This window comes from Piliocolobus tephrosceles, chromosome 3 (assembly GCF_002776525.5).
Source record: "Piliocolobus tephrosceles isolate RC106 chromosome 3, ASM277652v3, whole genome shotgun sequence".
Lineage (NCBI taxonomy): Eukaryota > Metazoa > Chordata > Mammalia > Primates > Cercopithecidae > Piliocolobus > Piliocolobus tephrosceles.
In genome coordinates this window covers 58,640,475-58,664,015 of record NC_045436.1, presented here as the reverse complement: position 1 = coordinate 58,664,015, position 23,541 = coordinate 58,640,475, and positions in this window count along the sequence as shown.

The window sequence follows — 23,541 nt, the reverse complement described above, 5'->3', positions numbered from 1 at the left end:
AAAAAAATACCTATATATAAATTCAAAAATATAGCCATCTTTTAGACAAATAAGGCTAAGTAATATTTTTACTGGATAATCTATATAATTTAAATAAAAATAAATGTGTTATTATCTCCAATTTTAATATTAAGAATAGTCTACAGATCTAGTTAAAATAAAACAATAATAGCCCCCGAAATCTTAATGAAGATTGAATGTTTTTTTTAAAAAAGACTTGATAAATATACTCACTATTAGGTAAGTTTTTCTCATTAACGGGAACGTGAGTTAACTACATCTGCTCTTTCTAAACCAGCTTTCAGACTAGAAATTTAAAAAAAAGACATTTGCCTCCTAGGTACTTGCCAATTTCATTAGAAGTGATGGATAATTTTGTGGTATAGAGATTCTTAGGTGATGAAAAATACTGATTGCTTCCCCTTTCTAATACAGCAGTAGTTCATGTCTTGGAACTACTTCTATTGTCAAAGTGAGTAATATTTTAATATGTTTAGGTATGACTTTATTCTTCCTTATAGAACAATTCAATGACTTTTGACATTAAGAGAGTTTGTTATCAGTCACTTGAGTAGTATTGATGCCAAATCTATTTGATAATGTGTTTGAGCTTCAGGTGAGATTCTGGAAAAAGAAAATCAGAGGCTAAAATGTGCCCATGATATCTCTCTCTCTCTCTCTTTGGGTGGTTTGTGTAAGCCAAGGATCATATATTATAGTAAAGCAGGAGAGCTTCTCCAAAAATGGGCCTTATCAGAAACTAGATTCGAAATTAGATTGTTTTTGCAGAGCTGTTTCTTAAGCATTTATGTTTGAACTCTAGAAAGTATTTCGATGTAATAATCAAGCTTTTGGTTTCTAAGCTTTGATGAACTCTAAGTAGCACCAGAATTGTCAGATAAGTTTTTACCAAACCAAAAATACAGTTCTAAGTATAATTGTGTGCATGAAGAGATTAAAATATATTATAATGATGTGCCAATATTTACAGAGTTCATTTCTGTCCAAGCAAGCATTTGTTAACGATCTGGAGTACTTACTGTGTACTGTGTCCTGCATGTTGATAGATTTATTACAGAAAATTAAATATGGAGAAATGTCCTCCTGCCTCCCCACACGACCTGCCTGGTCACCCCTGTCTCAGGGAGCAGGTCACAGGTTACCATGGGTAATTCTAGCCCCCACTGGGGAAGTGTCCCAACACCATGCTGGTTATTTTGGTAGCTGTAGTTGTAGGGTGTGTGCTTGTGTGTGTGTTTGTGTGTTCTGTGACCACCCAGTCTCCATGGTATATCCCACCCTGTCCCCAGATCCCCTTTTACTTCCACAATAACAGAAACACTCCCAGGGATTCTGGGGAGAGGGTGAGGACAAATAAATGCTGTACCCTGGAGGACAATTTTTAGTAATAAATTGAATGTCAAGTATTTTTAAAAAAATATAATAGATTTAATATAGAAAAGTTTAGTATTTTTAGAGCTCATGTCTCTCCAAGAATGCATTCGTTAAAGATCTGGAGTACTTGCTACGAACAACGTCCTGCACATTGATGGATTTATTATAGAAAATTTTTGAAACACAGGGTCCTTTGGATCATTGGTTACATTATAATAGGAAAAGTGAAAATAAACACATAGGTAAATATTTAGGATACTCCTAAACTCTAAATGATTCCATCAAACGTCCTGTTCTGAGAAAAGTAACCACCAAGAAAAAAAACAATGAAGAGACAAAGACTACTAACTTTTGTGCATACTCCGATGTTAGACAGAAAAGGCAAGCTATGAGACTAGGCAATTTCAGAGCACCAAGACAGCTTGTCAGTAGCTTTTATAATAGAGCACCTCATACAAAATCAACCCAGTGAGAAGAAAATTGGCATTGCTGCTAAGCAAGCAGGAGTAAATAAACACTCTCAAACAGTTACATAACAAATAAGATGTCTGAGTGTACAAAAAGATTAAAACAATTTGAATAAAAATGTACAAAACATGATAATTAGTAAAATCAGCAGTTTGAAAATATGCAGTAGAAAATGACCTTTCCTAGAATATTAATAAAGACTGTATAACTTATTACTATTTTATAGTTTTCAAAAATGTTAAAAACACGTACATGGCATGTAACAAAACTGGGAAAGACCTAAATAAATATTAAGTGCAACAGTGTTTTTATAAAAATATTCTATCACTAACAAAACTATTGGTTAAATCAGTTGTCAATGTAAAATTAAGAAGATAAATATAACCCTATTTGACTAGTTATATCAGCATTTTTAATATGAAACACTGTTTTCTCCATAAAGAAAATAAGTTATGTAATCCAGGTTCACAGCTGGGGTGAAGTTTAACATTGTAAAAATAGTAAAAATGGATGTCGTTTAAAGAATGCCTGCATATGAAGAATTTCTTAAATTGTGATCTCTGTTAACAAACTCTGAGACAGAAATTTCATGTTAGAGTTTTGCTGGGAAGTTCCCTTAGGAGTAATACCTGTAAGAGAGTGGAAAAAAGGAAGTATACACCTAGAGAGAGACTTTTAAACTGTAATACAGTTGCAATAAAGGATCTCTGGAGTTAGAGTGACCCTTCAGACTTGTCCCAAATTACAGCAAAGAAGCTGGGATATGTAACTTCTCATTGGTCAGTTATTAGACACAGGAGGCAGCTACATTCGTATGAAGGTGTGTCTCAGAGACAGGTGCCTCTATGAGCAATCAGCAGTGAACAACAGGAAGCTGGGAAAACGAGTGTCTATTGAAAAGGCAGATATACATGCTGCCCTGCAATATCCATTACTGTCAACCACTTGTGCCACTCATATTCACTTGCTTTTTAGTGTAAGTTCAACCCATGTAGAATATGCTTCTCCAGGACTTGTCAAAGAAAAAATGCACCAAACACTTGTTAAAAATGACAAGGAAGGCTACCCAAAACGACTGCAAGAGGAGTCAAGGCTATTGTCACAGGGGAGAGAAATTCAACTCAAATGAAAGAAAATAAAAGAAGATTTTCAAATGCTGATGTGAGCTAGCGCAAAAGTATTAGAGGATCTAAGGGGGAAGACTAGTCAATGTGATTAGGCTATCTGTCTATATTAATCGTCTTTTATTAAAGTTAGGCTCCTACCTACTCATAGACACTGAGAGACAGAGGTCTTATCTTTCTTGATGATTACATTTCAAAGAGATGGATTCCAGATTTTTGAGAAAGAACTCCTGGGTGGTAAAACTGGCAAGAAGCTGAGAAAATATTTACACTCACAGGGGCAGAGAAATAATTTGCAATTTTAAGTTTTTTAAAGTAAATACTGTAAAAAAGGCGGCCAGGGACCTATAGTCAAGAAGAAGCCTGTCTAAATTTCAGTCAAGCTGAAGAGAATATTCAGTTCATACTGGTCAGACTGTAGTTAGCAGTCTGGTTTGGAAAAAAACTCCATGTATAAGGTTAGTGCCCCAAAACATCAATCCTGGACACAATGCACATGCTGGCCACTTTTTATAAAGATTAGGCAAGGAGTAATAAAAGATACCCCAAAGTAGACTACCTGAAGCCAAACATTTCATTTCCTGCATTTTTTGCAAAAACCCAGCATTGTCTCTCTTTTTCTTTCTTTCTTCTTTTTTTTTTTTTTTTTTTTTTTTTTTTTTTTTTGAGACACAGTCTCGCTCTGTTGCCCAGGCTGGAGTGCAGTGGCGCAATTTCGGCTCACTGAAAGCTCCGCCTCCCAGGTTCACGCCATTCTCCTGCCTCAGCCTCCCGTGTAGCTGGGACTACAGGCGCCCGCCACCGCACCCGGCTATTTTTTTTGTATTTTTAGTAGAGACGGAGTTTCACCGTGTTAGCCAAGATGGTCTCGATCTTCTGATCTCGTGATCCACCCGTCTCGGCCTCCCAAAGTGCTGGGATTACAGGCGTGAGCCACCGCGCCCGGCGCATTGTCTCCTCTTGATGATAAGTGCCAATTAGCTCTGCCGGATAGTGAGTCTTTTTTTTTTTTTTTTTTTTTTTATGCCTAGTGTTCTCTTGATATGAGGAACTCAAAGTAATTTGGTGGCAGGTAGAACTTAAAGTTGAGATGTTTACCCCATGTTGGAAAAGCTTCCCCTACAAGAACCTGTATCTATCCATGCGGAGTCTAAATTTCTTAAGAAATAAAGCATAAATGTATTATGCTTATTTTTTAAATTATACTTTATGTTCTAGAGTACATGTGCACAACGTGCAGGTTTGTTACGTGTGTATACATGTGCCATGTTGGTGTGCTACACCCATTAACTTGTCATTTACATTAGGTATATCTCCTAATGCTATCCCTCCCCCTCCTTCCACCCCACAACAGGCCCTGGGTGTGTGATGTTCCCCTTCCTGTGTCCAAGTCTTTTCATTGTTCAATTCCCACCTATGAGTGAGAACGTAAGATGTTTGGTTTTCTGTTCTTGCAATAGTTTGCTGAGACTGATGGTTTCCAGCTGCATCCATGTCCCTACAAAGGACAGGAACTCATCCCTTTTCATGATTGCATAGTATTCTGCAGTGTATATGTGCCACATTTTCTTAATCCAACCTGTCATTGATGGACATTTGGGTTGGTTCCAAGTCTTTGCTATTGTGAATAGTGCCGCAATAAATATACGTGTGCATAGGTCTTTATAGCAGCATGATTTTTTTTTTTTTTCTTTTGAGCAGAGTCTCGCTCTGTCACCCAGGCTGCAGTGCAGTGGCTGGATCTCAGCTCATTGCAAGCTCCGCCTAACGGGTTTACGCCATTCTCTTGCCTCAGCCTCCGCAGTAGCTGGGACTACAGGCACCCACCACCTCGCCCAGCTAGTTTTTTTTGTATTTTTTAGTAGAGACGGGGTTTCACCGCATTAGTCAAGGTGGTCTCGATCTCCTGACCTGGTGATCCACCTGTCTCGGCCTCCCAAAGTGCTGGGATTACAGGCTTGAGCCACTGCGCCGGGCCAGCAACATGATTTATAATCCTTTGGGTATATACCACATGATGGGATGGCTGGGTCAAATGGTATTTCTAGTTCTAGATCCTTGAGGTATCGCCACACTATCTTCTACAATGGTTGAACTAGTTTACAGTCCCACCAACAGCGTAAAAGTGTTCCTATTTCTCCACATCCTCTCCAGCACCTGTTTTTTACTGACTTTTTAATGATCGCCATTCTAATGGGTGTGAGATGGTATCTCATTGTGGTTTTGATTTGCATTTCTCTGATGGCTGGTGAAGATGAGCATTTTTCTGTGTGTCTGTTGGCTGCATAAATGTCTTCTTTTGAGAAGTGCCTGTTCATATCCTTTGTCCATTTTTTGATGGGCTTGTTATTTTCTTGTAAATTTGTTTGAGTTCTTTGTAGATTCTAGATATTAGCCCTTTGTCAGATGAGCAAATTGCAAAAATTTTCTCCAATCCGTAGGTTGCCTGTTTACTCTGATGGTAATTTCTTTTACTGTGCAGAAGCTCTTTAGTTTAATTAGATCCCATTTGTCAATTTTGGCTTTTGTTGCCATTGCTTTTGGTGTTTTAGACATGAAGTCCTTGCCCATGCCTATGTCCTGTATGTCCTGAATGGTATTGCCTAGGTTTTCTTCTAGGGTTTTTATGGTTTTAGGTCTAACATTTAAGTCTCTAATCCATCTTGAATTAATTTTTGTATAAGGTGTAAGGAAGGGATTCAGTTTCAGCTTTCTACTTATGGCTAGCCAGTTTTATCAACACCATTTGTTAAATAGGGAATCCTTTCCCCATTTCTTGTTTTTTCCAATGAAGACATATTCATGGCCAATAAGCATGTGAAAAAATGCTCAACATTAATAGTTATCAGAAATATTCAAATTAAAAGCACAATGAGGTTTGACACTAATTTGACACCAATCTGACACAAATCAGGATGGCTAGTATTAAAAAGTCAAAAAATAACAGATGTTAGTGAGCATGCCAGGAAAGGGAAAGTTTATACCTGTTGGTAGAAATGCAAATGAGTAAAACCTCTATGGAAAACAGTATGGAGATTTCCCAAAGAACTAAAAATAGAACTACCATTCAATCCAGCAATTCCTACTACTGAGTATCTACCCAAAAGGAAGTAAATCATTATATAAAAAGATACTTGCAAGCATATGTTCATTGCAGCACCATTCACAATAACAAAGAGATGGGGTCAACCTAAATGTTTATCAATGAATGACTGGATAAAGTAAACATCATAGATATATATAGTACATATATGCTATGAAAAGCTACTCAGCCATGAATAAGAATGAAATTACATATTTTTCACCAACATGGATGAAACCAGAGGCCATTATCTCAGATGAAAAAACTCAGAAACAGAAAGTCAAATACTCTATTTTCTCACTTATAAGTGGAAGGTAAAGAATGCATACATATGGGCATAAAGTGTTGAATAATAGACACTGAAGACTCAGAAGAGTGAGAGGGTAAGAGTGGGGTAAGGGATGAGAAATTACTTAATAGGTACATGTAGGAGTGACACAAAAAATCTCAGACTTCACCCCTAGGCAACATATCCATGCTAAAAAGCTATATTTCTACCCTGTAAATTTACAAATTTTTAAAAAGAAGTCGGTATGTATTTATTATGAGTTATTTCTTTTACTGCACAGAGTGGCTGGTTAGGTACCCTAGTCAAAGTTTTGCCTATTGCAAAAATTTCTCTATTCTACCCTCTTTCAGGGCACATATTGGGCTGTATGCAGCAGTAGTTTCTGTTTTGTTTCCACTGACATTCTCAGTCGATCTGCTCACGAGCTGAACCTAACTTTTTCTCCATCAGTTTGCCATAAGAATGCACTCATATGGTCATGGGGATGACCTAGTGGGCAAGCATAAGTGCACACTATTGAAAAATAAAAACAGTGCCCATCTGTTTGTACAACTTACTTGTGCCCTCAAAGCCTCTTTATGCTGAATCTCAAGTATACATCTTCATCTTAATATGGAATGTTGATGACTTCACCTAACATTGTGGCTTGGTGATCTAAAAGAACTCAACTTGTGATGCTCAGTTCTGACTGTGTAGTCACTTGGCGTTCCATGGTCAGGTGTATTTGAATGGTGTATAATAATCTCCTGCTGATAGCTTGGTATTGCTTCATCACTCATGGGGTTTATGTTGTGTTTCTCCTAATTAGGATTGCATTAACTCAATTTCATACCTTTTCTCACCACAGATGTTTTTAGGGCCATAGTGTCTGCCATGTCATATAGCCCAGATGGCAAAGCTACTCTATTACAGACTGTGCCTGCTGTTGAGCCTTTTCATTTTTTGCACACCATTTCAAAACTGGAAAAATTCATATCCCTACATAAATATATTCGAGCAGTATTCCCAAATGTGACCTGTTATTTCTTCAGAACCTTAAGAAACCTAGTGGCTATAGTATATGGCAAGAGAGAAAATGTCCTATATGTAATAATTTAATTCATCAGCATATATCTCCTTTTTCTAGGTACCAGACCTGTGAAATAAAAAGGAATGTGAAAACACTACCACTCCTGCATATTTTAAATTGATAAGGTTAATAATTGCCTTGTCTCAGGTTGTGATACTGTTTATGATTTACTAGCTTCATCAGGGAAATATTTCTGTAGTTAGGAGATTTTTAGATGTTTGTATTTTGAATGCAGAGATTAATATAGGGGCTGTTCAGAACTGAGAATAAGTAAGCAACTGTCAGGCAAACTTCATTTTTCGTGTTAAAGAATTTAGCTATTCTTCTAAAGCAATTTGAACTCACTTAAATGTTTTCAGCAGTAAAATTAAAAATATGTTTTTGTAGTTGATAATTTCAATTACTCTTTCTTAAAGCAATTATTAACCGCCCTTTAATAATTAAAAATAGTGAAAGTGGATCAAAAATTCTAAAACAAAATTAATGAAAATTCTTAACACAATAACTGATTTAAAGATAAATTTTTCTTTAAAGACATATATATTATTTACTCTTTATTTTTGGTTTCACATCTTTACTTTTATCTTCTTACTGTTCTTCATTTTTTGTCTTTTTCTAAAAATCATAATGGGAAAATGCTTGTTTATCCCTCAAAAGCTGAAACTATACTGGTTTACCTTTAATGAAAATGATAGACAATTCTTCAGTTTAAGAGAATCTGAAACTTGCTGGCTGTTGAAACCATGGTATTTCACACTGAAAACTCTTCCATGAATACAAATAAAAAGTACATACTGAGATTTAATATGAACGAATTTGCAAATTTAATACAATATTGAAAATTCAAAACAAATACATTTTATAGATAAATCAATTTTTATGAAATTTGTTGAATTGTATTATATGTGCTTCCTAGGTTTAGCAGATATTTTTAATGTTTTTTTTTTTTAATGCTTAAAATAAATAGCATAGAAAAACACTAGGTCTTGAGTTAGTGAGAATGGATAAGTCTATTTTTGAAATTTGTATTTGATAAACTATAATTTTTCACCCACTCTTTTTCCTCCAGACATAGTGCCCAAATACTTTTCACTGCTTAACATTAAACAAACTATTTTAAATAACATTATTTTGACTGTGGTATTGCCTTTGTACATATTATATTTATTTTACAGGTTCTTCAGGTCATTTACATATCCCAAAATGACATGTAATGTTTTATTTTACATGAGCAGAAAATAATTCTCTGACAGTTTATTTTACTATGTTTCTACTAGGAAGACAGATTGATACAGTAAATAATACAGTTTCAGTATATTTTTTTAAAGACTGTGTTTAAAGACATTGATTGCCGGCACTTTTCTTCTAAATAATAAATAGCCTTGATAATTAATTATGAGGGTGCTTATACATTATTTCCAGCATGCAAAGTCCATGCTAGCATTCTTAATTCACAAAGGAGGAGGTAAATGTTGTTATAAGTAAAATATATATATAATTCTAATTATAAATATTCAACTCAATGGTAAAGGAATCAATATTCACATTATCTCTAGATATTGAGAAAAAAGAAATACACCCATTTTAAAATATAGGAAAAACCTAATTAATGTGCAAATAATGTAGGATAGATAATTGTAAACACAATGCGTACAAATTGAAAAACTAAAACCTAAAAATGCACAATGCTCTCAATTGTTCACATTATAGAGTTTATTTAAAAATCTACTTCTAGGGTGAGTGTGGTGGCTCATGCATTTAGTCCCTACATTTTGAGGGCCAAGGAGGACAAATTGCTTGAGCCCATGAGTTCCAGACCAGACTGGGCAACATGAGGAAAGCTTGTCTCGACATAAATACAAAAAATTTTCTGGGCATAGTAATGCGGGCCTGTAGCACCATCTTCTGCTACTCAGGAGGCTGATGTGGGAGATGGAGGTTGAAGTAAGCCAGTATGGCGCCACTGCACTCCAGCCTGGGTAACATAAGCAAGTCCCCATCTCAAAACAACAACAACAACAACAACAACAAATTCTACTTGCTAGGGTAAAATAATTTTCTATAAATCTGTACTTGAATTGTTAAAGTTTTGAATAAAATAAAACAAAAAGTTCTAATTAGAGTGAAAAGATCTAATAAACCTATAGAAAAAAATAATTGTAGAGTTAAAAACACTGCAGTCTGTACGTTGAGTATGTAAAGGTTTAACTGATTTGGGTTTTTTTTTTTTTTTTTGGTGGTTGTTGTTCTTATAGTGTTGCTCTTGTTACCATTTTCTATTTTAATTATGATTACCAAGAAGTCACAGGAGCCTTTTCAATGCACAAAAAGGGAGAAGAGGTTTCTTCTATTCATTAGTAGAAATATGTGGAATTGATGCTATGGGAGGAAATTGTTTGCTTTCCCCAAAATTGCAGATATTTATATTAGACATAACAGAATTTTAGCCTTAATAAAAGCATGAAGAAGCTAGAAAGAAGAGGCTGATTATGGATATGGACTTCCTCTACCAAATGTATTTATTTTTCCTTTACAAGGTCTCACTCTGTCACTCACTCTGGAGTGCAGTGGTATGATCATGGCTCGCTGCAGCCTGGACCTTCTGGGTTCAAGCGATCCTCCCATCTTAGCCTTCAGATTAGCTAGGACTACATGCATCTGCCACAATGCTCAAGTAATTTTTTAAATTTTTGTAGAGATGAGGTCTCACTCTGTTGCCCAGGCTGGTCCTGAACTCCTGAGTTCAAGTGATTCTTCCACCTCGGCCTCCCGAAGTGCTGAAATTATAGCCATGAGCCACTGTGCCCGATCTCCAAGGTAGATTTTTATCTCCATGCTGCAATTTGAAAATGTGGTCTTCTTGTAATAGTATATTTATGGATATAGAATTTTTCCAGTGCTTTTTGTTTGTTTGCTCGTGTTGTCTAGGTAATTTTCACTATTTAAACAAATAAATAAAATTCACGTATAATAAATTAACATTTACATATTAATACATTTATGTTAAAATTTTTCTAATAATTTGAATTTCCTGCTATATTATACTTTGATTATTAAAAACATGGCATTTTTATTATTTTCTCAATTTCTAGGCAAGGTTAACTGAAAGAAGATAAGAAATAAAGTGTTTAACAGTAAAATCATTGTAGCTGAGGCAGGGAAAACAATCACTGTACAAGTACAAAATGAAATACTTTTAATAACTATTATTTTCTGTGCAATCATACCTCAAGATATTGATTGATTATGTCAATTGGTTTTCCATATACTTGCAAATAATTTGAATCGTTAATTTTATTTTAGAATATACTGACTTTTTCCCAATTAGTTTCAATTTGTGCAAACAGAGGATATGTAACAAAGAGAAGGGCCTCTGTACTTAATATCCAGTTTAAAGAACGATATTGGGATTAAAGCAATATCTTTCTGAGGAAAAATTTAACTTCTAGTACTTTTTCTTAAGGTAAAAAGATCTAGTGAAATATATTAAGTACATATATATTTATGTAAAATTATGTATAATGGCATGCATTAAACACATCACAAATTACTTTAAAAAATGTTCTTAAATAAGTGATGATAAATTATTTTAATACAGCCATCAGTCTTTAGATAAATATTTTCTCATGTAAAAACATCCCTAAAAATTGTTATGTAAAAGTGCTGCAAATTCCTATGCATGATACCAGACTTTTTCAAAAGAGAATAATCATGCCTTTGTAAGTTATTAAATAATTTGTATTGCTATGCTATAAATTGTTGTCATATTTATAGCATTATATATGGCAACATATATTTTGGCAGTTTTCAATATGAATACTCAAATTTGAGAAAATTCTCTATAGTATCTATTACTATGGAAAATTATGTACAACATAGGCAGTAATATTTAAATTTGGCACATATGATTTGAATACTGTGGTATTAAATTGCTTAGACATAATCCATTTCTGTTGTTACAACAAATGACCACAAATGCGGTAACTTAAACAACACAGATTTATTATCTTAAGAGTTCTATAAGTTGGAAATCCAACATAGGTTCCATTGGGCTAAAATCAAGGTGTCAGTGATATGGAAGAGGGGCAGGGAAGTGCTGGGTAGAGAATGGTAGGTCCCTGGTGAGGACTCCATGCCCGGGCCTTGCCCATGGACCTAGGTGAGGATAGGCCCTTCTGCCTTCGTGCCCAAATATTGCATTTTCCAAGACCACCCTGGCCCACCATGTCCCAATCCTGTGCCTTTAAAAACCCTGAGACCCTAGTTGGCAGAGACACAAGGAGTTGGATGTTGAGAGGATGTTAAGGGGCACATGCCGGTAGAAGGGTACACCGGACAGATGCCAGCACGGTGGCAGGCCATCCACCTGTGGACTCACAGAGTTTGGCCGGAGAGGTAGGAGGAGAGCCCAGGTGGCTGAGCAGCTTGACTCCAGGGGAAAACCATCTCCTTCTGGCTCCCCGATCTGCTGAGAGCTACTTCCACTCAATAAAGCCTTGCACTCTTTCTCCAATCCCACATGCGATCTTATTCTTCTGGTACACCAAGGCAAGAACCTGGGATACAGAAAGCCCTCTGTCCTTGTGACAAGGTAGAGGGTCTAATTGAGCTGGTTAACACAAGCTGCCCATAGATGGCAAAACTAAAAAAGCACACGGTAGCACACAGCCCCTGGAGCTTCAGAAACTGTAAACATCCACTCCCAGATGCCGGTGCGGGGTCGTAGCCCCACAACCTGTCTGTCTGTATGCTCCCCCTAGAGGTCTGAGCAGTGGGGCACTGAAGAAGCGAGCCACTTCCCCTGTTGCACGCCCTGAGGAGGGACAAGGGAACCGTTCCCGTTTCATTAGCAGGACATGATCTTTTATGGAAGCTGTAGGAGACAATACATTTTCTTGCCCTTTCCAGTTTCTAGAGGTCACTTAGATTCCTTGACTTGTGATACCATCCCTTTTATCTTCAAAGCCAGACACACTGCATCTCTCACCCTTCTGTGGTCACATTTCCTCTCTCATTACAAGAAGGAAATATTCTTAGCTTTTAAGGATACATGTGATTAGATTGCATGTCCAGAAAATTCTGGCTGTTCTCTCCATCTCATGGCCCTTAACCTCAATCATCTACAATGTTCCTTTTGCATGTAACATACACATTCAATGTGAAAATTCACAGGTTTCAGGGATTAGGGCATAGAAATCTTTTGGGGGCCTTTCTTCTGCATATCACAATTCACATGAAAAACATTGAGACTGTTGATATTTTAGTTTCTTTTATTGTCTAATGCCAGAGTGGTAAATTACAACAAACACTATTCTATTTATATAAGAACAAATATTCTGAAAAATTATGTCTAGATTACAAAATATACTGTCCACAGTGTTATTGAATGATTCTGTAATTTTGCATACATATCTTAACTCCTTGAGACTTGTATTCCCTACCGAAGAAAAAATGTATTACAAGTTCATTACCAGAGTGTACAATTTAAAAAAAATAAACTTGGATGTTTATTCTAATATTAAGATACACTATTATGATTTACTTTGCATTTTACATGTATCTGCGTACCTATGGACATTAAGAGAAGATAGAGTTTTACTTTATTTCTAATTATCTGTTGTTCATTTCTCGTTTTGACAGCTGTATTGTGTACTTTAGAAGCTATGAAGGGTTAATATACAGTATTTTCTCCTTAGTTATTTTTAAGAAAAGAGAGTTATGGCATCATAAATTCTTGATGTGATTTCACTGTGTTCCCACCAAAATCTCCTCTTAAATTGTAGCTCCCATAATTCCCACGTGTTGTGGGAGGGACCTGGTGGGAGATAATTGAATCATAGTGATGGTTTCCCTCATACTATTCTCATGGTACTGAGTAAATTTCACGAGGTCTGATGATTTTATAAAGGGTTTCCCCTGTTGTTGACTCTCAGGCTCTCATTTGTCTCTTGCCTGCTGCTATGTAAGAAGTGCCTTTCACCTTCCATCATGACTGTGAGGCCTCGCCAACCATGTGGAACTGTGTTTATTAAATCTGTTTTTCTTTGTAAATTACCCAGTCTTGGGTATGTCTTTATCAGCAGCATTAAAACAGACTAATACAGACCTGAAAGTGATTAAAAATGCAAGAATGCAAAGATTGGCTATTCTAAAATACTAGATTTATATAATTTAAACAAAAAGGAAAAATTATTTAATGAAAAACAGGATACAAATTTCATATCCTACAGTTTTATTTTACAGGATTACTCTGATAGGTGATTAGAATAGTTACAAATATCCAGTAAATCAAGGTCATTCTCTGCATTATAATTATTAAGTTAAAGGTAAAGAAATGATTTTTCAGATTCATGACATTATTAGTTGTTGATTTTGATAGTCTAAGATTTATGACCTTAAAACTGTATTCCATAATTGCCTCACAAAAAATTCACTGTCAAGTCTTAGTTTTGCTTACCAGGTAAGTGCCTTGCATATGCTCTTTCAGTAACCAAACCTAAGTTAAACCACTACTAATGATCATGAGTACAGAAAATCCACATACCTTATGATGGTACTTAATAATTCTAAGTGCTTCAGAGACCTCTGATCTTCTAAAACGTAACATATAAATAATACAAGACATGAAAATAAGGCCAACCTGATGTTTATTAAATCCATTTTTCTTTATAAATTACCCAGTCTTGGGTATATCTTTATCAGCAGCATTAAAACAGAGTAATACAGACCTGAACGTGATTAAAAATGTAAGCATGCCTTTATAAAAATGCATATATAAATCTAATTCTAATTTTAAAGGATGGACAATTAAGTGAACTAGTTAAGAAATGTTATGTTTCAATATGTGGAGTTGGAAAAAATCTGAATATTTTCTGAATATTCAGTATTTCTGAGTGTTACATGCAACATGTATTTTAGTTTTTTTTTTTTTAATTTAAAGACTATATTACTGTGATATTTTGTTTTTGTTTTTTTCTTTCCTTAGCCTTGACCTAATACTTTCATCAGTTTAAACTTTGAACACCAGTCAGGACTGGTGCAGTGACTCATACCTAACCTCAGCACTTTGGGAGGGGATTGTTTGAGCCCAGGAGTTCGAGACAAGCCTGGGCAACATGAGGAAACCCCATCTTTACAAAACATACAAAAATTAGCCAGGCACAGGTGGCACACACCTGTAATCCCAGCTACTCCAAGAGGCTGAGGTGGGAGAATTGCTTGATCCTGGGAGGTCAAGTGTTCAGTGAGCTGTGATCGCACCACTGCACTCCAGCCTGGGTGACAGACAGTGTCTTAAAACGATACAAAAAAGGAATCCTAAGCATTAGAAATGGACATTAGAAAGGTTTTGTAATTTACTATTGATCTTTAGATAAAACAAAAACAAAAACAAAAATTGAAAGCCCAGGACCACCAGAAGGAAACAAAAAGATGATTCTTTTCCACAGCTACATTTCCTATCTGGGTGTTGGTATTGGTAAGTAGAATATAATAGTATATACACTTAATTGAAACTTGTATGATGTTCATATTTTGAATTATATTTTGTTAACTTACAAATTTAGCATATATTAAAATGTCCTACTTTATTTACAGTTATCTAAAATGCTGTTATAAGTATTTCCAAAAACAAATAGTGTGTTTATTCAAAAATGCTTTATTATCTACTAACAACTGTGATTTGAATACCACTACTTACTAACGGTATGCTGCAAACAAATTATCTTGCTTCCTTGAGCCTCAGATGCTCATCTTCAAAATTGAAGACACTTTTGAGGAGAAAGTGTGAAAGGACAATCACATCTACAAAATAGTCAAAAATGTTTGCTACTTTTGTACTTAAAATTTAGTACAGGCTCCATTAAATTTTTTTTTGTCAACATTTTTCAAATTTCAATTAAAAAATTTATATATATAGAAAAGATAAATTCTCAAACCATATAGAGCAGTTTGTATTTAATTTTTTAAAGTATCTTCTCCAGTAGTCCTAATTAGGTTCCCTAAATTCAGCCCCACTCTAAAAATACTAAAAATAATTATATATTTTAGTAAGAATAAAATAAAGTAGACTTTCAAGTTTTCATGAACAGAGTTCATTTTAGCAATGTTTTTAGTCCCCCCCTCCTTGCCTTTTCATTTAGCAATATAACTTGAATATTTCATACAGGACAAATATACATTTCATATTTTGTAACTTGTCTATCCTGAAACTTCTAAAACATCCTCTCCAATTCTCTCTTTGAAGTATTGACCATGTTTTCTGTTTCCCTCATAAAATAGAAGTGCCAACAGGAGATTTTCCATAAAATGTTACCTACCAACATATTTTCATTGTCTGTGTTAATAATATTTTATCATCCACCTTATTACTATTGTTTTACTTAGCAAATATTTATTGTGTACCTGCTAAACATCTGGCTCCATGTTAGACAAGGATGGTACGCTCAGTGAAGAAACAAAATAAAATGAAACTCCTACACAAATGAGGATTTATATTGTTGAATATTGCATGCTCTTTTCTCACTAAGGTCAACTCTACCACTTGTGCTCTAGTTTGCATCACTTTTTCCTCCTCAAAGAAGTCTCCTATGATGTTATTTCTTCCATTAAAAATATATTTTTATCAAACTACCCATTCCTGTTACACACTCCCCTCCTTATATTTTTAGTTTTCCTTTACAGAAATGTCCTTTGAAAAAAAAAAAAAGTAGTGTAATTTATTATCTTCAGTCCCCTCCACCTTCATTCTCTATTGATCTCAGTCCAATCAAGCTTTCACTCATATTGCCTCACCACAAGTGATCTTTGCAAATCACAAAAGATTTTCACATAGGTAAATCCAATGGTCATGCCTCTGACCGTCCATTTATTGCCATGTCAGCAGCATTTTCTATTGTTCATTCCTTCATTTTTTGGAAAACGAAACAGTTAATAGTGAATATTTTTTAGGATATTTTACTCTTCTGCCTTTCTTCTTACCTCATTACAAGATTTTTAATCATAACTTTTGTTTGATTCACCTTATGTATTTTGTCTCTTAAATTTGAAGTACTCTACTTGGTCCTAGTCTCTATCTATAGTCACTCTCCGGGTGATCCCACTAAATCTTTCTTCTTATGATTCCACCCAGAACTCTGTACTGAACTCTAGATTCAGATATTCAGCCACATACTTCACATAGCAACATGGAATATTCATCTCAATTTTAGAACATGCACAATGGAATTTTTGTTCTCTTCCAACCCAACATAATTTTTCCATAATTTTCTTCATTCCAAGTAATGGACACTGCATCCTTTCTGTTGTTTAGGTTTAAAACTTTGCTGTCATTCTTGTCTTTTTTTATTTTTTATTTTTTATTTTTATTTATTTATTTATTTTAGAAAGAGCCTCACTCTGTCACCCAGGCTGGAGTGCAGTGGCACAAGCTTGACTCACTGCAACCTCCAGTTCCTGGGTTCAAAACATTCTTGTGCCTCAACCTCCATTAGAACAGTTTCACCAGCTCGGTTATTACTATTCTAATCCATTATATTATATTTAAAGTTTCTATTATACAATTAGGGTAAAAACCAAGCCTTTATAATAGTTGTACCATATAAGGTGGTAGTGTGATTTTGCTATTTTATTTGGAAATTAAGTATGGTTGTAAAAGGTGTGGATTAGCCTAGTGGACAAGTAATAGACAGTAGTGATTCTGTAGTGGGTAAATCTGATGAAATTGAGAGTATGACATCCAGAATTTCCTTCCAAATAGTCTCCAGTTAAAAATGATCAAAAGAGGAATTTCCATTAGACTTGGAAGGTAGAAGGGAAGCAACAACCATCACTTTCTGAAGGACACCTCATTTAGGTATAGTGAATGACAGATGCAAAGTTGTTAAAGAACTTTATTGTCCCCTCCCAGGTTACTTTTCGTTATCTCCGATCGATGTTTCATTCTTTTTCTGGACTATTGGCGCTAAAGAACAACAATGACTCTGTTCCTATCATGAGCTGTAGAGACAACTTTCTATACATCTCTCTGTTACTTATTTTGCAATTCTACACTGACAGTTGGATATGCCTTGCTTGCCAAATTTTCAAGCCTGGACTTGTCCACATATTTATAATCTTAACTCAAATTGACTTATCAAAAACCAATGGAAACTTACTTATATTATTTTGAGTTTTCAGTAGTGTTTATTACTATTTTAAATACATATCCTGAAAAATCAATTTGAGTTTGCTCTTCAGCATTTTGCCACATGTAATACTCTTTCCAGTGCAAAGATCCTGTATTATATTTATACAACTTATTGTGTGTGTGAGAGAGAGAGAGAAAGAGTGTGGTGTGAAAGAGAGACAGAGAGAGAGAGAAAGATTTGTGTATCGATTTTTAATTTGATTTCTGTCTTGTAGTGAATTTTTCTCTGATTTGCTTGTGGCTAACAGGTATAACTTTATTCTTCACAAAGATAACTGTATTTTTAAATTTCTAAAATGTTATTATACTTATCCATATCAATGTTACCCATGAATAAATAAATATTTTTCCTTTCTTCTCATAGTGGAGAAAAATTATTAAAACTCAACAGAAATTTCTTTTGAACTCTTTAATGAAATAATCCACCAAAATAATTGTATTATTTTAAAATTATTTGAAAATAAGACATTCAAAATGTTTCAATAAAGCCAGACATGGTGGCTGACACCTGTAGTCTTAGGACTTTGGGAAGCTGAGCTAGGAGGATCGCTTGGGAACAGGAATTCAAGCCCTGTCTGGGCAATGCAGTGAGATCCTGCCACTATAAAAAAAAAAAACTTTAAAAAATTAACCGGGTATTGTTGCGCCTACCTATAATTCCAGCCACTTGGGAGGCTGAGGTGGGAGAATTGCTTGTGCCCAGGAGTTTGAGACTGTAGCAAGCTATGATGTGCCACTGTACTCCAGTCTGGGTGACAGGAAGATTATGTCTCTAAATATGAACAAACAAAATTTCATATCTTATATTTTTATTTATTGTTTTTAATTATTTTATTTTTTTTTGGAAATGGAGTTTTGCTCTTGTTGCCCAGACTGCAGAGTGATGGCGTGATCTCTGCTCACTGCAACCTCTGCCTCCCGGATTCAAGCCATTCTCCTCCCTCAGCCTCTCGGGTAGCTGGGATTACAGGCATGCACCACTATGCCCGGCTAATTTTGTATTTTTAATAGAGGTGGGGTTTCTCCATGTTGGTCAGGCTGGTCTTGAATTCCCGACCTCAGGTGATCCGCCTGCCTCGGCCTCCCAAAGTGCTGGGATTACAGGCATGAGCCACTATGCCCAGCCTTATTTAAGTTTTTAAAAGGTTCTGAGATAAATATATATCAGGTAACCCCACAATTTTGATCTTTCACATAAAAATATTTTTATAAAATTTTGATGCACATCTATACAGTATTGAATGAAAAAACTGATAAATTAGAATCTCATGGATCTCACAGGGGAATTCATTTTAGTTGAATAAGCTACAGTCTTTCTATTACAGCTTGGATAGTTTTTGAAAAAAGACTAAGAAATTTATAGCGTAATGGTAATAAAATAAATTTGTTGATAAATACTTTCAACATATGCTACAAATGATATGAGTGTGTATGTGTATGTATTTATAAATATGCACACAAATATATGTATGTAAGTGTACATTCACACATACACACTTTTTTTTTAATTTGCCAGATCTGTCCTAGACCAACTTCTCCAAATCTGTATTTCAGGGAGCAGAAAGACAAATGTAATATCTCAAGCTCTTGTATACAATATGTTCAAGTCCGTGGATCATAGCCTTATAATGAAACTAGTGAAAGCCCTCAAAACTTTATGACACCATTTTCTATTGCATTTTATAAAATACTTTTCTGAATTTACAGACTGTGATCATATTTGTTTTCTATTTTAAATCACTTTAATTGTTCATTAAGCAGTATATAATAGCTTTGTGAAATGGAGTTCCTATAGTAATAAAAAGAAAATTCTCAGGCTTTTAAACAATTAATAAAATTGTAATGGTGAATTTTCCATCTAATAGTTTTTTTTAGCCTACATTATATCATGCTAACACAAAAGCTTAATTTCAGTACAATTGTTTCATTCATATTAGCACAATGCCACAAAAATAACTACACTATTGTTCTAGGAATGCAAAAGAGGCAAGGATATCTCTTAGCCACCATTTCAATAACCACCGTTTTACCAACTATGATAAATCTCTAGAAAATATGAGTCTATCTAGGAAGGTTTTATAAATTTTAAGATGCACTTTAATTGATCAATAAAATTTTTTTTTTGTTTTTGTCTTAGAAGAAACATTCATAGGAAGATACATAATATAAAAGAAGGTTACAACTGGCTTAGGTCTACTTCAACACATTATAGTGTTTAAAGCTTAGTGCTTTAAAGAGACAAAGATAAATTCTCCCATTCTTAAGCTACTGAAACTTTCTCATCTTCCAAATAATGCTGCTCATATTTATGGATCATTAACTATGTTAAGTGGTTTTTATTATATAATTAATATGTATAACAATGATATAGGCTATTTTTAATATAAGTATTCATTTTAATATGAGAAATTGAAGGACAGAGATGTAAATAATTTTCTCCAGATCATACATAGCCAAGACAGGATTTCATTCGTAGAAAGTTGACATCTATGGTCCCTTGTCCATGAAGTTGAATCACCTACACTGCCAGATAGCTATCCTGGAGTCTATTCTCAAGTGATTGTGCTCTTTTAGAAAGATTATAATTGACCCTGTGCCTGCGTTTACTTGACAGCTAATACAGTCTCATATTGGCAGATGACTTTTATGCATCTCTCACATGTCAATTAAACTGCAAACATCTTCAGGGTGTATGTTCTTTCAATTCAAACAAAATGATCAGAAGAGTGCTTTGTTTTTCTTTGATTCTTAAAAAAAAAAATTTGTTGATAGCACATAAGGGGCATGTAAAAGAACTCTCAAAAATTAATGTACAAGTTACATGTGCTACAGAGTGATAAGATCTTATAGTAGGTGGTTATCATTAAATAAGACAGAGAACCTGAGAACTTCTCAAAAACCCTGAGCAGCACGTAGTGTCAAGTTGTAGAAATGCAACTGAGTGAAATCCTGCACTCCACATATGATTTACTTTGAATAGATAAAATCCTACCTATGACATCACAGCTCAGATTATTATTTATTAGAATTATAAAATTTTATAACTTAAATTCAAAGTGGACCATGGCTATGAATGTCACTAAAGACTTTATCAAAAGTTTCAAGATTCTAGAAGCAATAAATCTTTAGCTAGATGATTTTAACTCTTGTTGTTATTAACTGTGGACAAAATGGTACTTTCTTTATGTTCAGAGTATACATGTTAATTAATTTAAAAATTTGTCCCCTATGGCAATTATGTAGAATTTGTATTTCATAAAAGTAGTCTAAAGCACTTCTTTATTTATTTATTTTATTTTTTATTTCTAGAGACAGAGCCTTACCCTTTCATCCAGCTGGAGTGCAGTGGCATGATCACCGTTCACTGCAGCCTCAAACTCCTGAGCTCAAGCCATCCTCCCTAAAACTCTTCTTTAAAATAAGCAGCTTCTCCCTTTAGCTGGAGCTGCAAGGAAGGAAAATTAAAAATAAATAAAATAAGCTGTTTCTTTGTTGAGTCTCAAAGACTCATCCCATAAGGTTTACTTGGTTGCTTTCTACTTTCTAGAGAAATTACTGAATAAATAATTTCCTACCGGGGATTGATAATTAGAGGTGCAAAATGAAGAGAAATAGTGTTTGAGTATGAAAACATGGAGAAAAAGGTGTAGGGAAACATTGATTCCACTGTATCCTTGGATTAAAAAAATATGACACAAAAATCAAACTTACCTGTACTTTTCTACTTACTTCTTTTCCATCAATATTCACAGAATAAATGTGTATCAATGACTTTAAGCTGCTGACAAAAATGGATGTATGCTATGATCACATCCTCATTGTGTCCAGCAAACTTCTTTCCCTAAGGTTTTCTAATAAAGAACACTTTGATTCTATCTTTTTATTTTGGTGTTGGTCAATTGTTGTGGTTTATTCAATCTTGCTGAATTTTAGTTATTCTTACCAAGGTAAGAGTGACTACACTGGAAGAGATTGTGGTTATGATCATTCCGTTTTGTTTGTTTGTTTGTTTGTTTGTTCGTTTGTTTGTTTTCAAGATTATATAGTTCACAAGTAATCAAGTGGTTTAGATTAGGTCATGGAAGTGGTGTTCCTGTCTGCTTCAGGGAAACTACAGTTTTTATTTCAGGCAGTTACTTATTCATTTATTTATTGTTTCATTCAAAATTGATTCAATGCCTACTGGGGACAGTACAGAATAATGTAAAGTTCTTGTATTTTAGAGTGCAGACAGAACTTGACTAAAATCCTGCTACTAACTAGCTACCTGACTAAATGCCACATAACCATTTTCATATTAGTTTCTCATCTTTTCTAAATGATTTCAATTGACAGACATCAACTTCGTTTATTTTTCTCCAGCATCCAATGAGAAAAGCGTGGATGAATAAACATGAAACATTTGAAGTGATACACACTAATATACGATGCATACCAATTATATGGTCACTTCTAAAATGTTGCAGCAGTAAATTGTTGCTTTGTGTGTGTGTGTGTATGTGTGCTTTTTCTTGACACCTTTATTTATTGACAAAGTTGATTGCATCATTATTTTCTCCTAGAGAATCATGTCTTCCTCACTTTTAGGTCATGTGCTTCGGGTTATGTTCCAACTCTAGCTTAGATTATATGTCCCTAAGGCTGGTCAACAAGCTCCCCAAATTTCTGTTGTGGATCCCCTCTTCTCTAAACAGTGAAGCTTGGGTTTCACGGAGAAATTTTCATGAGCCATAGCAGTCTTACTGATCCAGAAGAGGAGCCTGATCCAAATGTAATTTCTTGTCAATTAATGCAGTGCCAATAAATTTAAAAAGCAATAAGATACACATGTCATCCTCACCCTTCTATGAAACTGTCCCAGCAGAAGATGTATTAATAATTTTCCTTCAAATATTTTGAATTTAGTTTTCTGACCATTTGATATAGTTTGGATATTTGTCCCTTCCAAAACTTATGTTGAAATTGATCTCCAATGTTGGGGGTGAGCCTAGTGGGCGGTGTTTGGGACACAAGGGCAGGTGTCTCATGAACAGCTTGGTGCCATCCTAGGGATAATGAGTGAATTCTCACTGTATCAATTCCCATGAGATCTGATTGTGAAAAAGAGGCTGATACTTTCCCTCTCCTTTTGTTCCTCTCACCATGTGATGCCTGCATCCCTTCCCTTTCTACCAGAAATGGAAGTTTCCTGAGCCCTCAACAGACACAAATGCTGGTACCATGCTTCTCTTGAAACGTCTACAGAACAATTAGCCTAATAAGCCTATTTTTAAAATAAATAATCCAGCCTCATGTAATCCTTTATAGCAATGGAAAACAGACTAAAGCACTATTATAATCAAAGTAATCCTGAATTACATAGAAAAAAAAAAAACTGCAGAACTAATTTAGCTTTTCTTATATTTTTAAAAGAAAAATTGGTTGAGATTACATACTGCATTCCAAATATATACATTGCTATTATACTTCAATAAACAAAAATATTTTTACATTGCTAGAAACTTGCATTACATGTTGGATGTACATAGTATCTAGTAGATCCTATCCTACATAACATCAAGTACAATTTCCTTGAATTTGTCAGATTACAATTATATTTGTTGCCTTGTTACTCATGTATACTTTATTACAATTTTATTCTTAGTAATTTCTCCAAAACATTTTTGTCATTTGATGTATCTCCCAACCAACCTACCAAATACCACTTTCCCATCAATAATTTTTAGTGAGTAGAGAAAAATTAACTTAGATATTATTCTAGAGTTTTGTATTTATTAATAGAATTCTGTTTTACAATTGTCCTGTTTAATATAAACAGACTGTTGATTGTGTCCTGTTAAAATAAAAGATAACTCTTTGCACTGTTGATGAATTATCACCAATCGAGAACACCGAAAAAAGGGGAACCCTCTCTCTATACACACCTAG